Source organism: Aphelocoma coerulescens, chromosome 2 (assembly GCF_041296385.1).
Source record: "Aphelocoma coerulescens isolate FSJ_1873_10779 chromosome 2, UR_Acoe_1.0, whole genome shotgun sequence".
NCBI lineage: Eukaryota > Metazoa > Chordata > Aves > Passeriformes > Corvidae > Aphelocoma > Aphelocoma coerulescens.
In genome coordinates this window covers 50,027,157-50,037,152 of record NC_091015.1, presented here as the reverse complement: position 1 = coordinate 50,037,152, position 9,996 = coordinate 50,027,157, and the positions used below count along the sequence as shown (strand labels likewise).

Here is a 9,996-nt window from a genome sequence, read left to right as displayed (position 1 = left end):
GTACAGTCATTTCTGTGGTATTGACTAGGAAGCAGCAACCACAACATTCAATTGAATAAAAAAAGGTAGTATTTCAAAATGTATTCAGCCTCATAATTCCATTACAGCAAGACATTCCTGCACTGACTTTATCATTTGTCTGCATGGTTTCTCATTTCCTACAGTGGCATTTCCTTTTGTGATGAAATAATATTGCTATTATTTTCTCACTGTAACCTAGAGATACATTTTACATATAGCCCATTGAAACAATCCTGGTCCTTATGTTCCCTTGTTAGTGAACATTCAGGATCACCAAGTTCACACAAACAACTCTCTACATTTCTCTAGTATTAAATACAAAGAATACTTTGTAAAGAACTAAGAAACATCTTTTTTTATCATAGAATCATAGAATATCCTGAGTTGGAAGGGACCTACAAAGATCATCAAAGTCCAGCTGTGCCCTGCACAGGACAGCCCCAAACATGACATAATTTTTACTTCTTGTGAATAATTAATTTATCAAAGAAAAATAGCAATTACACTACTGAAAGTATTCTACTAGTCACAAAGTTTGGCAAAAACTTTTGATTAAATCCTTGCAGAAGCGTCAGAAATATTTAAAATTTCCATTTAAAATACTTAGTTTAAAAATTAGACAACAAAGGAAGGCAGAAGGGATAAAAAGGGATTAAGAAACATTAAAAACACTTACATACCTACCCTATAAGCATGGGAAATACTAATATAAGAATACATCCTGAGGAAAAGTCCATAAAAGGAAGTAGTAGTCTGTGTTACTTAAAAATGATTGTTAAGTATAAAATAAATACCATTGTTAATGGTCGTATTTCTTAAAAATAAATTGTATTTTTTAAGTAGAAATTTATATCTTACAATTCACAGCTCTAAGAAATACATAATGCAATTTGGTTTGTCATAACACAGAGGTATTTAGTTATTCATCTTGTAAAAATGGTTTCTATTTTTTAATCTTAGAAAAGACTAAGCATCTCTGTCGATGAAGGAGTTACAGGACTTTCATACTTTATTAAACAAAGATTCATAAGAAATAACACAGATTTGGAAATCCAGAGAAAGGAATTGGAATACAAGGTTAATAATATCAGGAAGAAATAAAAGTCTAATTTTCATAGGACTACAAGTTGTCTTTCAATTTTGAGATCTCATTCATCTTTTAATCTTCCCAATCTTGAAAAAAAAAGAATAAGAAGTATAGTAGCAGGAATCGAACAGAACATTTTAAGCAGCAGGGGGTTTGAGAGTCATACCTTTTCATTAGATTCAGTTGCAATCAGAGTACCTCAAATGAAGATTAGCCCTTAGCAGTCAATACACCATCTATTCCTGGGGTGCCCAGGTCTGATCATATATTTTAGCGTGTATTAACTTACAAGGGCCACTAAGAGTTTCACATCTGCACTAAGAAATGCCTTTAAAAAAACCACTTTTGTCCTTCCTACTTTCATGTTAGGTGGCATAACAATGAAAATAATGAAATGGAAAAGATACTTTTTAGGGCAGAAATCTATTGGAGATAATTGCATATATTATGCCTCTCAGCAGGCAGCTGAATCAGTAAGTCTTCACAGAGCTCTCTGCTACTGGAAAGAAACTGGTGCAGAGAAATCTGTTTGCATTTCAGCTTACTTGCTAATATAAGTGAAAGTAGCCAGAAGATGTGCCTGTACCCTTGTTTCCCTCCAAGACAGCAAGTCCTTCTGGGGTGACAGGATGAAAGCGCTGCAGATTGGCTTCGACAGGGGCTGTCCTTCAGTCAAGACAGGTGTCAGTGTTAGAACAGACCAGGGCAAGGCAGCCTAAAAAACCAGCAGACTGGGGTAAAACTTGGCCTTTTGATGCTCCATATTGTTGAGCAAACATGCTCAACAACAGGAAGAAGGAAACAGTATCTAGAAATACAGGGAAACAGAATTACCTCACCACCTGTAAACAGCCATCAAAGCCATCATTCCGCCAGTACAGCAAGGTCGTTAAGCACAGCGCCTACAGCTGCCCCTGGAAAGTGCAGAGGAAGACAAAGCAGAGCTCCTCTTTGCAGCAGCTGCACACAAGGGTTAGCAAAGTTTAATGTCAAGAACTCCAACCAACTTTCCCACGGTGTCATAATCTGCAGGCCAGTTTGGAGGTGCAGCTTGATGGAATGCACTGAGGGAGAACCTCTAACACAAGGAAAGTTTGGCTGCAGACAAGCTAGGCTCTAGGCTAGGGGTCTTCTACCCTTTTCCCCAATAGTGGCAGAAAACAGCAGCAGGCATAACTTTTGCTAAAGAATCTGAATTATTTTAAGTTCACTAAATTTCACTTCCTTGCACTCACTGGGGTGACAAATGTCAGCAGCAATATTTTAAGAGATGGCAGATACAGCAAGAGTGTCAGGTTACATAAGAGCAGTTAATGTTTCCTTGGAAGCAGAAAGCTTCCTTCCTTCACACCAAATTAAGTCAATAAGATTGAAAATGAATGTCAATTAATTTTCCTTATTTTAAACAAACAAATAAATCCTCACTGACCTGTGAAATACAAACCACAACAGGCAGTCTGATTTAAGCACTACTAGGCAATTAAAAATGAATGCATAAGTTTTCTATGGGAAACCACAGAAACTTGCTATACTGTCCTTACAGTGCCTGGCTATATGAATGGGGATTTAATTGTTAGCAACTATGTTCACATGCTGCTAATTAGCTCCAATTTTTATTAAAGGCCAAGGATGCACTGTGTGAATAGCTGAGTTCAGAAGTTTTTTTGAGGAGAAAGCACTATCTATGATATCTGAACTGTGCAGATAGTGTGTTTTCTATAGGTGCTTCGCATAGGAATCAATAGGTGAACAATGAAAGTAGCTAGCTAATCCTAAGGCCCAAGTATTTGGGTCAAGAAGCAAATTCTGTTTTCAAACTCTCCTCATAAATGTCTAAGCTGTAACAGCTCATATAGAGCCAACTCCCAATCCACTTCTGAATGACTGGCTCTGTGAATATCAAAGCACAGGTTCTAAGAGTCTCAAGAATAAATAAGGTAGCACTTTCACTTCTGTGAAAATTTGAGTGCTTTTTGTTGGTTTTCAGAATTCCATGCTGTACAGTTAAGCCTGGTTGATATGACCCTTCCTGATTTCTGTCCATGTCATGTAGCAGAGCAGCATTATCTTAACAAAGAAAAATTAAAAAAAAAAAAAGAAAGAAAAAGGTAGGTATTCTCTGAACTATCCTTTTTAATTTTGATCACTATTATGATTTTTTTCTCTACCAGAACCTAGGATCTGTATAAGCAGCCACAAAAATCCTACTTTGAGAAATCATGTTTCCTTTAACTTCCCCTCACATCCTGAAGAGTGACTTGAGGGTATTTTCTGTGTAAATTCAGAAATGCTAACACATGTGAGGGTTTTGTCTCCTTGTTTCCAGAAAAGATTCTAACACGTCCCTCCTCAACTAAGCAATTCAACTGAGGAAAAATATAGTGCAGACCCATAGATCCCAAGGTTGTGGAAAACCTCACATGGCTTTGCAGCTGACTTTGGAGTTGATTTATAGGCTGTCACCAAATCAGTGGTCAGAAGCTGACACAAAATGTCTTCTGCAAGCTTTGATTCCTTATTCAGTATAATGTCTTCTTCATTTATATTCTATTGAACCAAACAACCCAGGATTTCCTCTCCCTTTGTTGGATGGCTTCCTGTCCCTGCAGCTGCCTTCTGTGATGTCAAAACATGAGAGTTAAGTGTTGCCTGAGGATTATGTTGCCCAGGTTCACCAAAATAAATCAGATTTGAACATTTAATCCTTTTAACATCTCTGAATATGTGGGTTTAAACAGCAAAACCTTCTGTGAGGCAACTCCTCCCCTTCACCAGACAACTTCATGACAAGTAAAGATTCAGTATGACTTGCCTTGAATCTTACACATTGCAATATAATGAAAGTTTCCTGTTCTCTTTTCTCCTTTACTGTAGCAGAAAAACACTTTTACTGCATCAGAGTCTTATATGAGCAGGTCTCACTGTATGTATAATTACGTATTATTCTTCCCTTCCCATCTGACCTAAATCAATTCTTCTGGTGGCAGAGTCTGTACTCTGTATTTGAATAAAGCATCAGTTGTATTGAATGTGCTGGAATTGGCAGATGGTTGGTCAGTCATTCAGTTTGATATTAATTGCTTCTTTGAGATCTCTTCAAGAAAGCTGGGGACAAAATGCATAGTGTCTTATTACATTAAGAAAAAAAAAATCACATCTGAAATTCTTTGATGAAAGATTCGTCTGCCTGGCAGACAATGTACTTTCTCCTTAAGAGTCAAAAAATGACAAAAAAAATTCCATTATTTAAAGATTATCTCATTTCCTTCCAGTGAGTAAAAAAAAAATCAGACATTTTGTTTGGAAGAAAAAATAATTTTTTTCTTACTATTTGAACAACACTTTTAACTGATTAAAAGAGGGGGGTTCTTTTGCAGGAAGAAGGTAATGTAATTGTTTCATTATTATTAATTTTTTAGTTCCTCCCCACTCATTTATGCTCAGCTGTTTTTACGTGTCTTTTTAGTGGCTCATGTTGAAAACTATAGTAGCAAGCAGGGGCAGGATCAGTAAAACAAGAATATTTAGCACTTGATTTTAAAGACTGGAGCTTTGGAAGATGACCTAAGCAGCTGGGGTGAGGTCTGTGGGTCTGCTCTTCATGTATTATGGGGGGTCTACTGCTAGAGCCAAATAATTTTCTACAGGTATAGAAAGAACTCCCACAAACTCTCCAACATACTTGTAATTATATTCATGCTTCACATCAAATAAATTTTTCCCTCAGTATATTAAATGTATCTGGCACCTAAAAATCATTATGTATGATTTAATCTCAGATTCATTACTCCACAGATATGTAAAATGTATGTTGCATCATTTATTCATTGGCTATTAGAAATACATAAAATAGCTGTAAGCTGTTAAAAAATGTGGTGCCCATTCTTCTAATAGTTATGTACTGCTATTTCCATCATAGCAATTACAGCAGGTGCCAAATGGCACCTATTTCTTTTTGATAAATGGTATCTTATGCAGTATTTAAGGAAGTACTGTGTCTGCTCACCCTAAACATTTTTAAAGAGCTGATGATCAGTTAAAACTGGAGGCTGCTTCTGCCACTGCAACATTGTACTTGCTAGGTGAGCTAAATGCTTTGTTTCAAAGTCTCTCTCACACCAGAGGTCGCAAAATTCCTATGCCATTTCTATGTTTCTCTTTTGCACTTTTCCCTGAATCCTTTCCTGCATAACATTTTCTTTTTCAATAAACACACTGGATTCCCCAGTTTTGTCCTCCTCCTATCCTACTTTTGGCACCATGGTGGGCATCTGGACTTTAAGCTTAGACACTGCAAATCATGATTGTTTTAACATCTGCCACCTATTTACGAGCAACTTGGCGATACATCAGTAACACACCTGGTGTTTCCAATTTTAGTAAAATCCTCCACTGAGTCTCCAGGCTTGTTCCTGAGCTAGCAAGCATCACATTAGCTCCACTAATTTAAATGAACAGTATAAATCTACACCAGCCATGTCTTTGTCTTAAAAAAATCTCTAGACTTCTTGGCATCTTAAATGCTTTATATGGAAAGATGGATAAACTTGGGACCGAGATTTTGTCTCAAAGCTGAGCGTTCTTAGGTAAACAATAAAAATGGCTTAGTTGTATATGGCTACATTTTGCTCTGCAACTGGAAAAATATGCATTAACCAGAAGTTATTGACATTGGCTAAGGCTGTTCAATTAATATTTTATGACAGCAAAATATACATGTTTTATTCCACATGGAAGAACCACCGGAACAGGATTGACAGCAGCTTGGATACTGTGGGCTCACATAGCTGGTTTGGGAGACAGACCAGTTGTGTTCAGAGCAAGGGAGGCCTCTTGGAGCCTGTCTCGTGCTGTGGCCTGGAGCTGCCTCTGCCCTGGTAGATATCAAAAATTCAATGTCAGTCTTCAAAACATCAGAACAAAGGCAGCAATCTGAGCCATCTTTGCAGGTGGGTTTTAAAAGTTCTTTGGGCTCAACCATCATTATTATGCTTGTAGACAGAATGTACAAGCTGACAAACTTGTGCTGATAGCATCTTCAAAGGTGGTTTTGCCACGCTGTGTAGTACCTCTCTCTAAGAGGTGTTGTACTTTTCCCATTCAGGTCTACAGATAACAGAGCCATTCTTGTTTTGCTTTTGAAAACAGCTTCAGTGTGTCCTGCTGCCTAAGTACACTGGCTCATTTGAGCCAAAAGGAAAGGGGCTTTAGAAATGGGAAACTTTATTACAATGGTCATGAAGATATTCCCAGTTCCATACAGTTACTGGGGACACAGTGGAGTGGTGCTCAGGAGTGCTGCTCAGACAGCAAGCAGCCATACCATATATTCAAGAAGAAGGTGTTTTTCCTTGATGATGACCTAAGATGCTGTAAAGATTTATATATGTGGTGAGCTTCGCAGGGAGGTTAATTAGCCTGGGTTTAGTGCTGGTTTGATGCAGCTCTGCTGCTTCCATTCCTGAAGCTAGTGTCTGCTGGAATTTGAGCCGTGTTATGTGTACAAACCAATTCACTCAGGGCAGACAGGTATCTCTAACATAGCTCTTTATCCCATGGAATACAAACCCAGAGCACTGCACTGAAGATTGCAGATACTCAAGTGGGAATAGTTGGACAAAATCACAAAATTCTCACTGGAGCGCTTAAAAAAAGAAAAACTATCATATCAGCTAACCTGTTCATCATGCATGCAAGATGACAAATGCAAAACCATGCAAGAGTTAAGAGAAAGAATTCCTTACTTTCTCAAGCCTAACTGTCCCATCCTTTTAGCAAAATCAAGCCAACAAATGAACAAGAATGTATTGCCAGAGAGAGAATCTGCAAGAAATATTCTAAACCAGAAGAAAATACATTTGGCCACAGCAGCAAAGAGGCAGTTGACACACTCAGCAGAATTTTCAAGCTTATGAATAAAGATGACAACAGACAACTGAGCCAAAACTCAGAGTAAAAACTACATAGCAATATTCACACCTCTAATGAAGCCAAGGAATTTCTGGCTCTGCATCTTTTGTGCTTTAAATACAACATTTTTGGCATTTGGCCTCTTTTTGTGTGTGTGTTTTAGTCGTGTAAAGAGATCCTAACTTTAAAGAACATCTTATTCTGCTTTTTTCCAATAAAATACCCTGCTAACAATCTCTGAAGTCAGGACCACATGAGCATCAGAGAGCTGGGCTCAAAGATAAACAAAACTACAATTAGACCACGGCAATTTTTTTTCTCCCCAAACAGTGTCCTTCCACTCACACATTATTCTTTTTGTTTTATAGATCTTCAGTTCAGTTTTGGGCATGTTGACACTCTTCCATATTTGTTTCTGGAGGTACTTTAGAGCTAAGCCATACGTGAAGTCTAAGTCACTTCTCATCAGCCCCATAAATCTGTCAGATAGGAAAATGCCAAAATAACATGAAAAATCACTCCATCAATTCCTGCTGCCTTATAAAATATCTTGGTAGCCTAATTTTATTTTCTTTAGACCATCTTGCAACAAGTTTGCTGGAAACATCATGTTTGGACAGGTTTACTGTCCAAGGTTTTTTTGTGCAATAGTTGCAACAATTTTAGCTTGTAATTAAGAACGGATGGAAAAAAGTTGCATGCAAGTGTTTGTAAATGGTTACAAGGGGCCTTGCTCTGGGTGGTGCCCAGGCCGGGGTGTGGAGAAGGAAACAGAATTATCCTTATCAAGTTTGCAACGACCTGTAGGGGAGGGGCATGTGGGGGAATGCAGCTGATATGCTCAAGGGCAGGGCTGCCATTCAGAAGGATCTAGATGAACTGACAGTAGACTTCATAAAATTCAGTCAGGACACTTCCCCTGCCCTGTGTCTAGGACAGACAGACACCCAACAGGAAACAGGCTGGGATTGCCTGGCTGGGGAGCAGCTCTGTGCAGCAGGGACTGAGGTCCTGGCGCACACCTGGTTGAACCTGAGCCAGCAGGATCCTGGCAGGGATGAAGGCTGAGTGCCCTGGGCTGTGTCAGCAGGAACATAGCGAGCAAATGGGGGAAACAGTTATGTTTGGCTATCTCTGGAGTGCTGGGTTTGTCTCTGGGCCACTGAGTACATGAAAGTTGTCAATAAACTGCAGTTCAGCAGAGAGTTCCTGAGACAGCCGAGGCTAAAGCACTTGCCTTGTGAGGAGAGGCTGAGGGAGTGGAGTGGTTCAGCCAGGAGATGGAATGGCTTCAGGCACCTGCTGCCCCCAGGACCTACAGAGACTACTGAGAGGCAGGCTCTTTGCTGAGGTGAATAGTGGCAGAATAAGAGACAGCAACCATAATACAGAATGAGGTGATTTTTCTTGACTATAAAAAAGTAAATTTCCACGAGCTCATTATGCAGGTAAGAAGGAGCATATCTGGTAGGCCAAAGCCCTGAACAACTCATCAATACAGGCCTCTTGTTGGCTGAAATGTATTGTCTTCGTTGAGCCCTACTGCTCGTCCTATTGCCTCAGCTGCTCCAGCAGCACATTAATTCCTTTGGAGGGGAGGTACCTGATGAAATACATTAGTTTAAAACAATTTGCAAGTAGCAAGGAAAAGAGAAGGAAGTTGGGGAAGGATGCATGAAAACTATGCCACAGTGCTGAGGCAGCAGAAAATGATCACACATAATCATATGTCCCAATAGAGTTAACAACTGAAATACTTTGTGCTCTGTGATTAGATTAATTGACATCAACTTTGATAAGTGCTTTTAAAGATTTAATCTTTAAAAGTAAATTTTCATGAGAGAATGTGCTTGAGTGCTCTATATTCACCACTGCTGATGATTTTGCTCATTTCCGTTAAAGGGCTTTCTTCTTCATAGACAATCTTCACACTGACAAGTGAAGAAAAATTTGACCCACATCTTTTTGTTCCATACTGACATCTAGACCATTGGTGTGGAGTGCTTCGTAGTAATTTCTGCTTTAAGAAGAGATTAAAAAGATATACATACCTCCCTACTGCCACAGGTCGCTAGAGACTATTACCCAGACACGTTTCGGATCACCTAAGGAGTGATAAAAGTAAAGAGGGCACAGAAAGCATTTAAAAGCTCATGAAATTACACAGTGGTGACAATGGAAACATAGAGATGTGTCAATGAAGAAGCTTTCATATCATCAGTTTAATATTCTTTTTCTTCTGCAGTCCACATCTAAAAAATGCCTGAATAAATGCGTGATATTCTGAAAAATATTGGTGTGCCATACTATTGCATAACAGTCCATTTCATCCACTGATTTTACAGAGACTTGCCCTGTGGAAGTTTAAGGCTGAACTGCTGAATAGCCTCTGCGAACTTGTGAGGATTTTCTCTACGAGCTGAGGACAGCTTTGGGATTTCCCTACCTTGCAGTACAGTGGATGTAGGCTCCAGGCTTGCAAGTGGGATATATGGTGTCCATAGTGTACGTGCCAGATGCAGAACTAACATTGCAGCACACACTGCTGATTTCCTGACTGAGTCAGCCAGAACTCTCCCCGGGGCTTTTCCTGCGCTGCAACTCCTCAGCAAACTCAGACCTCGGAGTCACAGATGGGTCCTATCAGATGCTAATCTTATCACTTGTGTAGGCTAGGAGATATGGCAGCAACATGCAAATGGAAAATCCTGCTGTAGCTACCAATACTTTCCAGACTATAGTTTGAACCACTAACATTCAAAACATAAAGAACCAATTTCAGTGTGTGAGTAGCTCAGTTAACTTCTAGGAAATTATATTGACCTACCCAGAGATAAATTTTCCTCTAACCATGAATGCAGTTAACATAAACAGCCATAGAGAAACTGTGTAGGTCATTGATTTTGTAGATTATTTTAGACATAAACTAACTTCACCTTCTGGATTTAATGAGTGTTGATTCAATTTTATGGACTGTT

The 9,996-nt window shown here is 39.0% G+C and overlaps 2 long non-coding RNA genes across 3 annotated transcripts; both read right to left on the bottom strand.

Annotated features, from left to right (window-relative positions):
• Nucleotides 1-1,012: 1,012 nt before the first annotated feature.
• On the bottom strand, nucleotides 1,013-2,629 carry LOC138105725 (uncharacterized). Of its 2 annotated transcripts, none has more exons than XR_011148644.1 (3): nucleotides 2,538-2,629; nucleotides 1,943-2,068; nucleotides 1,013-1,823 (listed from the first exon to the last, which is right to left on the bottom strand). It is a non-coding gene; the product is annotated as an uncharacterized lncRNA (long non-coding RNA). The 2 variants fall into 2 exon arrangements; XR_011148645.1 differs by having other exon boundaries at nucleotides 1,943-2,022.
• Nucleotides 2,630-3,542: 913 nt separating this feature from the next.
• LOC138106562 (uncharacterized) lies at nucleotides 3,543-9,725 on the bottom strand. Its single transcript, XR_011149031.1, has 3 exons — nucleotides 9,465-9,725; nucleotides 9,070-9,123; nucleotides 3,543-4,213 (listed from the first exon to the last, which is right to left on the bottom strand). It is a non-coding gene; the product is annotated as an uncharacterized lncRNA (long non-coding RNA).
• Nucleotides 9,726-9,996: the final 271 nt, after the last annotated feature.